This window comes from Sapajus apella, unplaced genomic scaffold (genome assembly GCF_009761245.1).
Source record: "Sapajus apella isolate SASKATOON/1434 unplaced genomic scaffold, GSC_monkey_1.0 scaffold11, whole genome shotgun sequence".
NCBI classification, from domain to species: Eukaryota; Metazoa; Chordata; class Mammalia; order Primates; family Cebidae; genus Sapajus; species Sapajus apella.
In genome coordinates this window covers 30,744,808-30,760,454 of record NW_022436951.1, presented here as the reverse complement: position 1 = coordinate 30,760,454, position 15,647 = coordinate 30,744,808, and the positions used below count along the sequence as shown (strand labels likewise).

The following is a 15,647-nucleotide window of genomic DNA, read 5'->3' as shown; positions in this document are numbered from 1 at the left end:
CAAACTCACGCTCCTATGCATCTGTCCTTGATTGTTTGACCCCAGCATCCACTCACCTGCCACAGGCAGATTCCGATTTTAGAGGCACATCCTGGAGAATGCCATCCATTTCCATAATCCCTCAAATACCCACAGGCTTTCAACACATTCAAACAACTCCAATGTTGGGGTAACACTGAGGATTTTCTCTATTCCCACATTACTCTCCTTGATAAAATTCTTTTCTACTACCAGGTTACAGGGGAATTAAATGAAGCTTATTGGGGTAGAACATATACCTCAAAATTGCAGGGGCCTTGAGCAACTATCCACCTGAGGGCAATTCCTTTTTCATGGCGATGAGACTGTGTGCTAAGCAGTGTGATATGTTCACGTATCGCAGCTATGTTATACACACATTATTACATGTTAATTTAAATACATTGCTGTACGATGGTGTTCTTCGGCAACAGCTATAATACTTGTCTTTAGCTAACTTGGTATCATCATTATCATCCACTAAGTAAAGAAAAGAAGGAAAGCCTTAAGTAAATAACGTAGCTGTAAAAAAAATCAGGGCATTTTCTGTCTACTCATGCATGTAACATGTCATAAAGTTGTTTTTGTAAATTAACTATTTAAGAAGAGGAACAGCCCACATGCATGGAATACCTTCTCAGTGCCTGACACTTTGCTAATTGTTTGAAAACACTTTTATATTCATACTGATAACAGATTTCTGATAAGTGTATTCTCCCAAATTTACAAATAGAGAAATGGGGCTTACCAGTATACTTCCCAATGACACATCACTAGTAATACGCAGAGCTGAGATTCAAATCTCAAAGTCTATGGTTCCAAACTCCACTGTCTTCACCACCATCCTAGCTACCTCCTTAAGGAAGAGCTTTAGAATTTGTTGGGCATTTATGATATGACAAGCAATACATGAGTCCAAAAGACAGAATTAAACTCTTTACCTTCAATGAGGCATGTCAAAATGACAATGAGTTCTCAACAGGTGGATGCCATCATTCCCACATTAGGGAGACAAGGTTAATTGCTAAATTTCGAGGAAAGTTGGCATTCAATTCCTTGGACAGATCTTTTCAATAAAATCTTGCTGAGAGTCTCATTCTCAAATAAGTGCATAAGACAAAGCAACAATGTGTGACAGTTTTTAAACTTCCTCAGCTCTTGAGGTACTAAACAAACAGATGTGTGAGAAGACGGGCTTATGATTACAGCATTACCGTCAATCCATTAGGCGACATCTTCGGTGCCTGCTGCTAACACAGCAATCTCCGAAATTTACAATTCTATGATAGTTTCTCCTGGATAAAAGGGAATTAGAATACATTCACATAGGATGAATATTTTTTAAGAATCAAAGGGTTCTTGTTGAAAATGGGGAAGGGTTGTGGTAAAAGTTAAGCCCATAATATTGGATTAGCCTATCAAATGTTTTGTTAAATGTTTTTTTGAAGTAAGTAATAGCTTCCCAATCCTGCCCTGTGTCCTTTGACACAAGAGAGTCTCCAGATCTTCTCAGCCCTAGCTCTGCCTCCAGAATCACTCATTACATTGGGTGAAATTTTTCTGACCTATCTCCTGGGCAAGGTCACCCTCTCTAACTTGCACTGTGGACCAGGCTCCCTGGGCTTCCATCCCTCCGCTTGGGCGTTCTGTTGCCTACTCAGCAACATGCAAAGTCTCTACCCTGATGCGTAGTACATAGCCACCCAAAGACTGCGCATGCTTAGTCTCCATCCTTACCCAACAGCACCCTACCCCATGAACTCCACTTCAACCACATCGATCCCAAATAGCAGATTGTCTTTTGACTGCCTTTCCCTCTGAGCAACGCCTTTACCCCATTCCTTTTCCTGCCAATGTTTTATACCCCTGACAAAGAAATATCCTTCGGTTAGTCATCCCCAGCATGACTTGCTGTTTTCTTCACAGCAGCAACATATTTTATCATGTTTTAGTATTTTTGTGCCTTTCTTTTTTTTGAGATGGGGTCTCACTCTGTTTCCCTGGCTGGAGTGCAGTGGTGCAATTATGGGTCACTGCAATCCCTCCCTCCCACCTCAAATTCCCAAGTAGCTAGGACCACAGGTGCATGCCACCATGCCCAGCTTTTTTTGTCTGTGTGTTTGTTTTTGGGAGATGGAGTTTTGCTCTTGTTAACCAGGCTGGAGTGCAATGACACGATCTCAGCTCACTGTAACCTCCACCTCCAGGGTTCAAGCTATTCTTCTGCCTCAGCCTCTCACGTAGCTGGGATTACAGGTGCCTGCCTCTACACTCCACTACTTTAAAATATTTTCAGTAGAGACATGGTTTCACCATGTTAGCCAGGGCTGTTCTCGAACTCCTGGCCTCAAATGATCCACCCGCCTTGGCCTCCCAAAGTGCTGGAATTACAGGCTGGAATTATAACACCGCACCCGGTGTTTTTTGTATTTTTCATAGAGATGAGTTTTCGCCATGTTGCCCAGGCTTGTCTAGAACTCCTGGCTTCAAGCAATCCCCTGACTTTGGCCTCCCAAACAGCTATTATAAGCCTGAACCACCTCACCCTGCTGCCTCTTTTATTTGATAATAAAACCCCAGAGGGCAAGAGCCATTATGTTCTTCATCTCTTAGGTATCTCCGCTTAAAACACTATCCCAATTCCTTATATTTAGCTCAAGTTTTAATCAAACTGGAAAACATCCAGACCACCTGAGGCAACTTACAATATCCTTACAAACTTCTTTTAAACTGTTTTTTCCCTCATACAAAGTCCATGCCTTGACCTAACAGGATATTTCTATATTAAAAAAAATAAATTTATAGATAATTCATCTGCTTTCCTTTAAAGTACTAAATCTCATTACTTTTTTACACAAGTTCAAGTAATGGCCCCATCCTAAAATATTCAGACCAACAGCACCAGAGTGGATCACTGGGAGAAATCAAGGCTCTTCTTGTTTCCTAATTTACAGGTGAGGAAACTGCGATACAGAAATCCAAATGATTTCCTCCAAGTCACACCTTAAATGTCCTGCTGCCAAGACCACGATCTTCTAGTACTCACTATGGCACTCCTTCTGCTATACTCCCCTTCCTTTTCCATCCAAGTAATTTGAACACTTGGAATCATGTTCATGGTAGTCAACAAGCTGAAGTCATCCCAAGGTTGACGACTGACATTTCCACTGACTTTCCTCTGAAGTATGTCAAATGCCCATTGTTAGTTTGTTGGCTGAAGTATCACTGGCTTCCAATATTCTATAATGATCATAAACAAACAAACAACTATGAACATATAGCTTGGTAAAGGCTTTTGGACTATCAGCATCTGAAGGACGACAGAGTGGATATGAGGGAGACACAAATGCCTTTCTACTTCTTGTCATATTTACACACTTATACACGGCAGGGAGAGGAATGAGCACGCAGGATTTGGGCAATCTGTTCATCTCTTGCTGTTTGCTGTTTGAAGAATATCTATTCAAAGAGTCACTGGCTTCTATATATTAATTTATTGTGCATTTCCTATTACATATTTGTTATTATTGTACTATCACTCTTCTTTTTACTATCACACAGTATAAAAAAATCTCATCTTCAGTTCCAGCCTGGGTATGGAGACCTATTAAGGTGGCCTGCATGAAAGGGAAATTGATTTAAGCTTTCTTCCATCTCATCTTGCCAATTTCTGTGTGGTTGTCTAGTCTATATTATGAAGGAAACAAACACAGTACTACTCTGATACATCTTTGTAGCCCACAGTGAGAGGAACAATTTTATAATCTTTTGTAGACAAATTAGGAAGGAGACTTCAATGAAAGATCTTCTGTGTATTCACCAAAAAGGGAAAATATACATGATTCACTCATAACAGTTGGTATGTGAGATGACTGACTTACATTTCTCATTTAACCATTGCAAATTTATAGAAGTGCATTATACCCATTTTTATAGATGAAAGAAATAAATGTAAGAGAAATTATGACCATATTTCAAGGCAAAGCTAGGAAATATAATAAAAACACAACAATGAAATTTAGCTATAATTTATGGAATCACAAGCTCGATGTTTTGGATCTATGAGTTTAAAAAAGTTCAAAGAGCTGGGCGTGGTGGCTCATGCCTGTAATCCCAGCACTTTGGGAGGCCGAGGCAGGCGGATTACTAGGTCAAGAGATTGAGACCATCCTAACCAATATGGTGAAATTCCATCTCTACTAAAAATACAAAAGTTAGCTGAGCATGGTGGTGTGCGCCTGTAGTCCCAGATACTCAGGACGGTGAGGCAGGAGAATCGCTTGAATCCAGGAGGCGGAGGCTGCAGTGAGCCGAAATTTCACCACTACACTCCAGCCTGGTGACAGAGTGAGACTCCGTCTCAAGTAAATAAATAAATAGCTCTAAGAATAAGGGAAAGAAAATATAAATCATTTTCTATCCTAAATAAATTTATACAGATTTCCAGTTCTCCACTGATCAGAATACTAAATTTCAAAATTCATTAGTTTTTGTAAAACATCTGTTTGATACTACAATTCTTCTAAATAAAATTTGTTGTATTGATTGTCTTTAGATGTAAAACTAATATTAGCTTTTTGAAGTGAGATGACACTTAGGAAAGAAACCAGGCTTTGAAATTGATACGAATGTGTTAAAATACAGTAATTGATATAAGAAATATGTCAAATAATTACAGACATAAAGTATTCAATCTTTCTAAGGCCCTACATCAAACTATTTATTATTCTCAAATAAATTAAAAATAATTATTTGCTTAATATGATAACTGGTATTTTGTATACAGGAATATTAGTATAATTTGTCAACTGGCAATTTCCAAGAGTTAATATAAAGGTATACATACTGATGATAACATATACTCTTATGACCTTTACTTAATTTGCATAGAAACAAATCTCAGAAACATATTTTGATGAGGAATCTCAAAACAACTATAATCACTGCAGTGTATGAAAAGGAAAAGAAGCAGAATAATATCAGTTCAAGAATGTTTGCATCCCTAGGGTGAAGACAGACGACAGACATTTAGATGTCTGTTTACAACACGATTCAAGATACTGTGTTAGACTGAATGACAGCCTTGTGGTGTGACATTTTAATGCTTGTGCTTGGGGAGTACAGATGTTTAGGTTCAGAAATCAATGTCTAGACACTATCGAATTTATACACAGTGAATTTTTTTCTCTGTATCTCAGTGTTCTTATCTACAAAACAAAAACAATAAGACTTAAAGGGTTAATTAGGATGACATGGGATCATCTATCTAACCCATTTAATGCTGTGCCTGGCCTAGGGAACCTGCTCAATAAACTAATGCAATTATTATTATTAAAATTATTACTGTTGGCCAGGCATGGTGGTTCTCACCTGTAATCCCAGCACTTTGGGAGGCCGAGACAGGTGGATCACGAGGTCAGGAGTTCAAGACCATCCTGGCCAAGATGGTGAAACCCCATCTCTACTGAAAATATAGGAGAATTAGCTGGGCACGGTGGTGGACACCTGTAATCACAGCTACTCAGGAGGCTGAGGCCGAGAATTGCTTGAACCCAGGAGGCGGAGGTGGCAGTGAGCCGAGATCACGCCACTGCATTCCAGCCTGGGCAACAGAGTGAGACTCACTCTGAAAAAAAAATTAATTAATAAAATAAAATTATTACTGTCATTACTATTGTTAGAACTATTATCACCCTTTTCTTAAGATCAGAGTGAACGTATGAGACTAAGTCAACCATAGATCCACATTTGGAGTACATTAAGGTATTTGGCCCTGGAATCCAAGATACCACATTAACAAGTAGATATTTTCATGAAAATTATGTAAGATTAATATCAAAATGTAATATTATGATCTAGCAAGGTCAGAATACTATATATACTTCTTAATGTATTGTATAGATCAATTAGATATATGTAAAAGATATCTAAATATATAATATATATAAAATATATATAACAGAAAAATAATACAATAGAGAATATGTATGCTGGAAGATATAAAGATAGAAAAACTTACAGGTTTCTATGACTGGTTATTTTGTCAAAATAACACCAATGAGATAAGAACAGTAATAAAATTACTGTATATTCATTCATTTGTTCATTCATTTATTCATTCTGCACTGATTGAACAATTTCTGTGTGCTGCCCACTGGTTTGGCATATGCTTGTCATCCCCGTCCTGGAGAAATTACTTATAGATTAGCCAAGGAAACAGAGGAGGAACAGACACCTAGTTCTAGCAGTTGACAAGACTCAGCAAAGCCTTAGGATAGGAGGCAGCACCTTTAATCCAGGTTGTAAATTTTGCTTCAGGATTATGAGATCAAAGAAAGCTGGGTACTATATAGACCTGGCTCACTAGAGTGACCTTGGACTCTTGGCTAGATGAAAAAGGCTTAAAGGGCTATGACTACAAAAAAAAGAGAGGGTTAGAGGAATAAGAAGTTCCCTGTTAAAGGAGCAATCGCGTAAATGCTCCTGCTATTTGGGAGGAGAAAGAGAATGGAAACCTGACCAGAAATTTGATGATGCTTGGGAAGCATGGAGATGAATCTTGAAGGCCCCGAAAGTATCCTGGAATATCTCTTCCACTTTATGAGGAAAAAGGAAAAACTATAAGAGGAAATCTTAAAGGAATAATCTCAGCATTAAAAGGCATGAGGTTAAAATTAAAAAAAATAATAATGTGAAAGAATAAAGAGGTGACAACAAGAAGAACAATGATTCGTAAGGGACTTTAGAATTAGGAATATTTGTGAGGGAGGTTTCTGCTCTGGAATTTAAATTGGAAGAAAACAAAAACAGAAAAACTTGAAAAAAAAATTGGCAATGCTGAAAAGTCTCCAAAATATGTCTATAGTCCCTTTAATTTATTCTTCTGGTTTTGTACTGAAGCAGACATTCTCAAAGACTTTGGAAATGACTACTGCAATGTTAATTCTGAATGACAATTCAATAAACTCATTGTCTTGTTTAAATAAATGAGTACAACTTTGCTGGAGCAGTAATAATTTAGCCTCATGAGAAATAATTATTTCCTAGCATGAAAACTAATGGTTACTCCCTAACTTTAAAGCAAAAATTATATTTAACAAAAAAATTTCAAAAAAATGATCCAAAAGCAATCTAACTTTTTTTTTTCCCAGCTGGCAAATGTGTACTCACTGTGGTAAGGATATAAATTCCTATGGCTATGGTTGATAAACAGTAAAAAGCTGATATTTCAATATATAAGATATCCAGTTTCCAAAAATAAATATTTTGGCAAATTTATTACTTCTTTATTGTAAAAAGAACAAATCAAATTATTGCAACATTGCATCCTGCAAAAGATAATGAAAATACACAAAATGTCTTATTTTGTGAAACAATATTCCTATATGATGTATTTCCTTACAAAAATTCACTAATCACACTTTTGAAGAAATAAATTTCATTCTCACTAAATGTATGTGACCACTGGCTTCTGTTTCTTCACTAAATACTGTTAACTATTAATATATTAACCAGAAATCAGCCTCTTCCTTACAGTAAGTCTGATTTTTGTGTACGTGTGGAAAAGACTTTTAGGCTCTATTTGTAGAACTGTTGGCATTTGGGCTCATGAAAGTTAGCTAATAGAATAACCTTTGATAGTATGTATAATCCGTATAACTTCTGCACTCTAATCTCCAAAGTATGGCAGACTTTGGTGGAAACTTCTCTTTGCAAAAAATTCAATAGTTCAAAGATGGGAAGGAAATAAAGCACTTCCTTATGTGTAGCAAGCAACTGCTAATATTTATTACGTTTTATCTTTTCAAATATAGTTGACACCAATCAACATCTTGGGAATCTATGTTACAGATTATAGGGTAAAGATGATTGCTTTATTTAGTTGTCCTTATTCTACAGTAAAACATCACTCTACTTCATATTCAAATTCTTCCACTTCTCAGAATCAAAGCCACAGGTTAGCTTTTGAGTCCAAATGCATGCATATATGCCTGAAAAATAAAATAGGCTATACATAAATTAAACTTTTGAAAGGAATAAATATTGTCACAGAATAAAATTTATCCTCTTTCAAAAGCTTTTATAATTCAGCTTTTTGTACTATATATCTAACATGACCAATTACAAAGCATTATGTAATTTTTCTATCACTGCATAACCAATTACCGACAACAACTTTCATTGTTTTAGCTAACAGTTTTATAAGTTTTGTAAAGTTCAGACTTGGCAGGGTTGTCTGTTCAGAGTTTTACAAGGCTATTGTCAAAACTTCTATAGGGCTACTTTCTCATCTGCAGGTTCTGGGGAATGATCCCCTTTCAAGTTCATGCAGGTTATTGTCTGATTTCAATTCCTTTGGGCCATCAGACTGAGGTTCTGCATTTCTTGCAGGCTGTGAGTTCATCATCTGAACATAGACACTCAGCACGTAGACACCATCTGAACTGCTAGTGCACAAAGCTCCTCCATCTTCAAAGCCAGCACCAGATAATTTATCTTGTGTCAAAACTCTCTAGTTTGGAATTGAATTTCTGAATTTTCCTTTGTCTCTGGCCTCTAGACCCAGATTTAAAGGGCTTGTGTGGTTAGGTCAGACCAAATAACCTATTTAGGACAGTGAGGCCCCTGCATATTTACATTCCTGGGATTATACAGTCTGCGAAAACCAAGTTATGATGGGACCTGGCTGGACACCTTGGAATTCTGCCTCCCTCAAGTAAAAACAAATTTTCTTCCAGCTAATAATCCTCAGAAGCATGCTGGGAATGAGGGAATTATTGAAGAGACATACATATTTGGAATCTCTTGATAATCCAGGAGGAAACCAGCCTGGCTGAAAATTCCAAAGAACAGTTCATTTTCTTTAGGAAGGGCACAGGTTGCTTCCCATTGGCATAAATATTAACAAGTGATTTCCAAATAAAACAGAGGAATTATTTCAATAATTAACAAAGGAGGAGGCGACTGAAATTCATAAATCTAGACATCCATAGTGAAGTTGGTTAGTTTCAGAATCAACGTTTAACGGAAAATGGTGCAAATCTCAAGTCCACATTTTGAAAAATATCACTCATCCTTTAGTTAATTAACAAGTATTTCTGAGGAGAAGCTCCATGGCAGGTACTATCTTGGTGCAGGGGACTCAGGAATGAACATGTCAAGGTCACCATCCTGAAAGGCTCACAGTCAACGGAAAGAGACATTCACCTAAATACAGATAATGGCAATACTTTGTGAGAAACACGTGTGTGTGTGTGTGTGTGTGTGTGTGTGTGTGTGTTTGAGAAAGGGTCTCACTCTGTCACCCAGGCTGGAGTGCAATGGTGCAGTCTTAGCTCACTGCAGCCTTGACGACCTCTTGGACTTTAGCGATCCTCCCAACTTAGCCTCCAGTGTAGCTGGAACTACAGGAGAGCACCACCACTCAAGGCTACTTTTTTGTATTTTTTTGTAGAGATGGAGTTTCGCCATGTTGCCCAGGCTAATCTCGCACTCTAGGGCTGAAGCAATCCACCTGCCTTGGTCTCTCAAAGTGTTGGGATTACAGATATAAGCCACTGTACCTGGCCTGTGAGAATATATTGGCAGGTATATACAGGTGCTGGGTGGGACCCAGGTCGTCAGGATCTGGGTCAACCTATAGCTTAGAGCGAAATAACATGGAGTTTGAAACCTATGACTGAGGTCCAGATCCCAGCTATGCACTTATTTTCTATGTGACACTTGTGAAATTATTTAACATCTAAGCCTGTTTCCTCATCTATGTGATGTGAGAATACTTACCTTGCAAGTGGTTGCACAGACTAAGTAGATAACACATAATTGGGAGCTGTTGGGTCTACACTAGCACCACTACCACCCCCTTTTCTGGCTACCAAATGTGTGATTTGGTTTGGGCATAATTGTAGAGGAGTATGGAATTTACAAGATTTCCCCAGGGCCATGGCTGGCCATGTGAGGCCCTCTGGTAAATAATTTTCATATATTTTCATATTATATATCATTAATTATGTAATTAATATACTATATAGCTATATATGTGTATGTGTATATATTTACACACACGTGGGGGGGATTGTGGGAGACACACACACATACACATACACATACACATACACATACACATACACATACACATACAGAGAGAGAGAGAGATGGGATGTAAGTCCCTTCCCTCCCTTACAGCTCTGCATGCTCAAAGGTGAGATGGTGGTGCCTTACAATCATCAGGTGAATGCTAGGGTTCTCACAGAGAGGTTGACTTAGGGTCATGACACCACTGAAATACCCAATGAAAAGAACCTTGTCTACCTTCAGGCTTCATGTCAACTAAAGCTGAGACAATAAACGTCTCCCCTGCTACAGTCCATTTTAGTCCAATATTCTATGCTCTCTACTTCTACCACATAAAATGCATTTAGTATTATGCTTTAAACTGTGATCCCTTGAAGAGTAAAATGGTTGTTGTTCTATCTTCTATACCCAGGTCTTACCTGGAGGATTCACAAGGGCCAGAGCACTGTAAGTCTCCATGTTATGATATCCGGCCTGCCTCCCCAGCCTCCTGAGATCATTCTCCCCATTGGTGCTTTCCAGGAGTGGCTGGAGGGCGCACAAGGGCAGGGCACATGTAATCAAAACTGTCATCTGCTTTTCTGCAGCCTGCTGTTGTCACCATCTTTCTCCTTCACTAGGGGCTGTGGCTCTGCTGTCCTTGGGCTACAGTCCACGTCCTCACTGCTGGACACCTGACAAGTGGAGCTCCCTTCTGATGCCCAGTACCAGCTCTGTTATGGCCTTCTGATGCCCAGTACCATCTCTGTTAGAGATGTTACCTCAGCAAAGCCCTGAAACTACCAGTGACCCAGCTGCAGAGGCCATCTGCAGACATGCTCACCCTCATGCTGTGGCTCATTCCCCAACCCTTGTGGCCTCCACCTACTTTGCTCAGTGTAGCCCACATTGCCAGACTCCTACATGTCCTCCCAAGGACCCATTCTTCCTGGCTTGCTCTGCCATTGCTTCCTCGTTGACAAAGTGGAGATGATGATAACCCTTAACTGAAAAGGTTTCCATAAGCATGAAATGAGGCAAAATGTAAAATTCTTCAAAGAGTACTAACCCGCAGGAAAAACTAAGGAAATGTTGGCCTCACTCTTTATAATTGTTATTGTTGCATAAATCAACATCATTTTCATCAGCATAAGTCTTCTAAGAGTTAAACCTCATTTAGGAGCAGTCCACAGGACTGTCAGTCACACTCCTCGTAATTGTTACTGTGGTCATAAATTACCCTGATCATCATCATCATCATAAGTCTTCCAAGAGTCAAGGCCTCTTTAAGAGATGTTCATAAGAGAGGTCCGACTGTGATTTGAATTCCATTTCTCTACCGTAATGTTACTGATGCCTATGGAAATCAAGAAATACGAATAGGCACCTATTTAGGTGCCCTTAAATTTTCATTAATACTTGGAGAGATCTCCACCCATTCTTTGACTAAAGGTTAAAACATCCTATGGCAGGGCACGTATAGAAGGGTCAATGGAGTATTAGCCCCAACCCATCTCCGATGCTTTGTTAAGTTACAACGACTGCCAAAGAAGAGAAACAGTCCATTCTGCGCTGATCGCAAAGACATTCAGAAGGACAGGAGCCCTGAGCTGGGGTCACTGGATCTATAGGAAGAGGTAACCCACACTAAAGAGGAAGAATACTCTGGGAAGAAGGCATCATAGGCCCGGAAATGAGAAACCATGGTGCATTCGTAGAATCGCAGAAGTGGAGGAAGCACCCTTCACAGACATGGTTCTGTTTTATGTATCCTGCAGATCTACCTGACACCATGTGGAGGATGAACTTGGGCTGAATACACGCAAAGGGATGAGTCTGAATGCTGTTTTGGGGTCAACAGAGAACATGACAAGGGCAAGGACTCAGGCAGGTCTCCAGGCAGAGGCCTCAACCTGGAAGAGGACTGAATGGCTCACTGAGCTGCCAGATAACACCCCATTGACAGGCCTGGAGACTGAGGAATGGGCCGTGGGTGCAGCATGAGCCAGATCATTGTACTGGCCAGAGGTGAAGGGTGGCTACTACCAAGAGGGACTTCATTATCCTCTTAAATAAAGCAGGACTTGACCATGATCCTAAATAAAAAGCATCATCTATATCATGTTCCTGCCTCCGGTCTGGATAGTTCTTGGGAATCATGAAGAAAAAAATGAAACCAAAATCTTTATTTGTAGGAATGATGAATCCAATAGCTTTTTGATCTGAAAATAGGTTCTGGGTGAGGAAAGCCAAGACAAAGTAAACTTTTAGCTCTAATGAAAAGCCCCAGTAACTTCTTTCCAGATGATTCAGAACCCTTAGACAATCACTCAATGGCCTGAAATCTGTTTAGGCAAGTCTGTGAAGACATGAAGAGATCATAATGTTCCCATTTGCAGGTAGTTATAACCTAGAGAGGTGAGTGCAAAAGCTGATATGCTGCAACAATAAATATCTCCAGATCCCTTGTCCCCCAAATTCCTAGCATCCTCCTGTACTATTGGGTGGACTGTTAGGAAGTTGACTAATTCAAATGCATACTGACCAATTTTCTTTTAATTGAAATGTTGATGTGACTACTTGGAAAGACATCTTCAGCTGGGTGCAGTGGCTCCCTCCTGTAGTCCCAGCACTTTGGAAGGCCAAAGCAGGTGGATTACTTGAGGTCAGGAGTTTGAGACCAGCCTGGCCAACATGGTGAAACCCTGTCTCTACCAAAAATATTTAAAAAGCCAAGTGTGGCAGTGCATGCCTGCTGTAATTCCAGCTACTCGGGAGGCTGAGGCAGAAGAATCACTTGAATCTGGGAGGGGGAGGTTACGGTGAGCCCAGATTGTGCCACAGTTGCACTCCAGCATGGACAACAGTGCCAGAGTCCATCTCAAAGAGAAAAAAAAGAGAGATCTCGGGAGTCAGATGGAGCAATTCCTATCACCATCAAAGGCAGAGGTAAAACCCAATTATATTTATTAGTCATTTCTACCTGTTATATGCAAATATGTCTGGAAATTGTGACTGGATTTTGTTTCATTTCCTGTAAGAAACCCTTCTACCCACTCTCTAGTATCATTGAGAGGCATGAATCAACATCGAAATTACCAATTACGAGACTTTTAAAATAGCCCTGTTTTTAAAAAAAAATTGTTGAAATTCTATTTTTGTTTAAAAATCCCTTTTGATGTGCTAACTAGGTTAGTCTATCACCTTTAATGAAGACTTGAATTTCCAAAGGTGCATTGCTGAAGCCAAGCAAACAAGTAGGTTATGGAAAAAAAAAAAAAAGACAGTGGAAGCTATACTATGCATTGGCTGTTCTCCAGAGAAGTATCAGTAAATGCTTGTATTATACAAATGTGGATTCATACATTAAAGATTTCCAAAATACAAAATAATTAAGCTTGATGAAGACTGGTATTATACATGGTAAATGGAAATAATCAGGCAGCGTCTTCATTCAACACTATTATTTAGCACAGGTTTAACACAGATTTATTGATTATGTACCATAAGCTGTGAGCTAGACATACAAGACACAGTGTAAAGAACCAAAAGTTGTCATGGTATAATTTTTCTTTCTAATCTGGAATTCAGTGATGTACTTTATACAAGACACTTTGGATGTAATAAATGAAATCAACTTGAGACAAATCAAATGATGGAAGGGGACAGGTTTTAGGAAGGTAGCAGATGATTTCATGAAATGTAACATACGAAAGGCAAGTTTTCCTAATGAAAACTAAACCGGTCTCACTGTCTTTCAGGACCATATGGCTTCTCTGTTGGGAGGCTCACTGCCACTGCAGAGTCCTCCAGTAGCACACAAGCCACTATGGCCACCATTGCCAAGCACCCACTATTGTATATCACAGACTTTGGGTTGCTTATTTCATATCCTCCAGAGTAAGAGCCCGGTTACTCACAGTCTGGTCAGGTCCATTTACGGTCCAATCAGGAAGTGGAAATTGATGCACAGGTTACTACACAGTTCCCTAGACCTGCTCCTACCAGGAGCTGGGGTTGGGTGAAATCATGTAAAAGGTGTACAGCATGAAAAAATGTCACACAGAAAGATTAGGAACATGAATTGAAAAGGTAAACCAGACCAATAGTGAAACAACAGCCTTCAAAGCTAACTGGATGTCAATTCAATGGTGCATGTGGACCTATAAAATCTGGCAGCCTTAGCTTTTCAGAGGTTCAGCTTTAACAGGAACTACTTCATATATACAAAATTCGATGTAGTAAAGCAAAAACACACTTAGAGCTGTTATTTTTCTCTCTTCCTAAATTCACCGACTTCAATTAGTCGAACTTACAAAACCAGCTTCAAATGAACACAATTGACTTTTCATTTTCATTATCCATCCTGCTTTGGTTAATCTGGATGGTCAGGCAAGTCTGTGATGAGTTTAACACACCACGTTATACGTATTTGTAGCAACATATACCTAGACATTTGGATGCAGAAGCAGATGCTTCCACGTATCCTAAATAAGGTTTTGTAATGAAAAATGATATTCCATCCATGTGGTTAACCCCACTTAACAACACAGAGTGCAGTGTTTTCTATTTAAAGAAAAAAACTAAGCAATGTTAAAAGTTTAATAGCATGGGACTCCAATACGTAATGCTCCAATTACAAAGTTATACTTTTACAAAGATAAAAAATTTTGGAGCAACGCATACAAAGATATTTTTATTCTTTTGTGGCAGCAGGTGGCTAAGAGTCCACCAAGTTCATGTTCCTGCTTCTGTAGACTGGCTGCTGACCCCAGGACCCTGCCCCACTTCCATCTATCAGGGGTCATGTGACTGATATTCTCTAATGGACTCTGAGTGCAGTGATGCAACTGACGATGCAATTCAGGATGGAGCCATAGGGGATGGCAAGGCCATCAAGTTAGAAAGAGGTCCGGAGTCACTATATGGAGAGGAAGTATCCTCAGGCGGCTACCTTGGAGAGAAACAAACCGCTAATGTGTTAAGTTCACTGCAATGTTGGAGTTTATGTGCTATAGCAGCTTTGGTTTCCTCCCTAAAAATGCAGTAGAGTGCCCAAAACAGATCATTTAACAAGAGCGTTTTTGAAAAATGGAAGTTAAACCTATGTCTCTTATGCACACATATACTTACGAAAGCTTGGTTCTAAGGAAGATAATTTTATTTTGTGGTCAAGTGGCTAAAAAGTGTAGGTTTTAAAAATAGACGTTTAATTATCTCAAGCTAATCACTAAGTGAAGAATCATTTATATTTATAAATGAGTAAATATTTTTAGGCATGGGAATTGCACATATGGCTAATCTTCAAGGGGTAATTTTGTAACTCAGCATTATGTATTAGCAAACAATACTGGTTCCATCAGAATGTTCTCACTTTTCTTTCATGAAACTGGAACTCTGGATCATTTAGAAAAAAAAAAAAAAAGAAGACTCAAACTGGGAGACTGTGACTTGGCAATTCCTGATTTCCAGCAAGCTGGCTGAATGCAAAGCCTTCCTTTGTCTAAAATTACGTATAATTTGCATTCAGGGCAAGCGTTAATTTTGTTAAAAGAGTTTCAAGTACAAATCAGGAC

The 15,647-nt window shown here is 39.1% G+C and overlaps 1 protein-coding gene across 13 annotated transcripts in view; it reads right to left on the bottom strand.

Annotated features, from left to right (window-relative positions):
- CTNND2 (catenin delta 2) overlaps positions 1-15,647 on the bottom strand; it is a 944,995-nt gene that overhangs the window by 589,570 nt on the left and 339,778 nt on the right. The window lies entirely within an intron of this gene.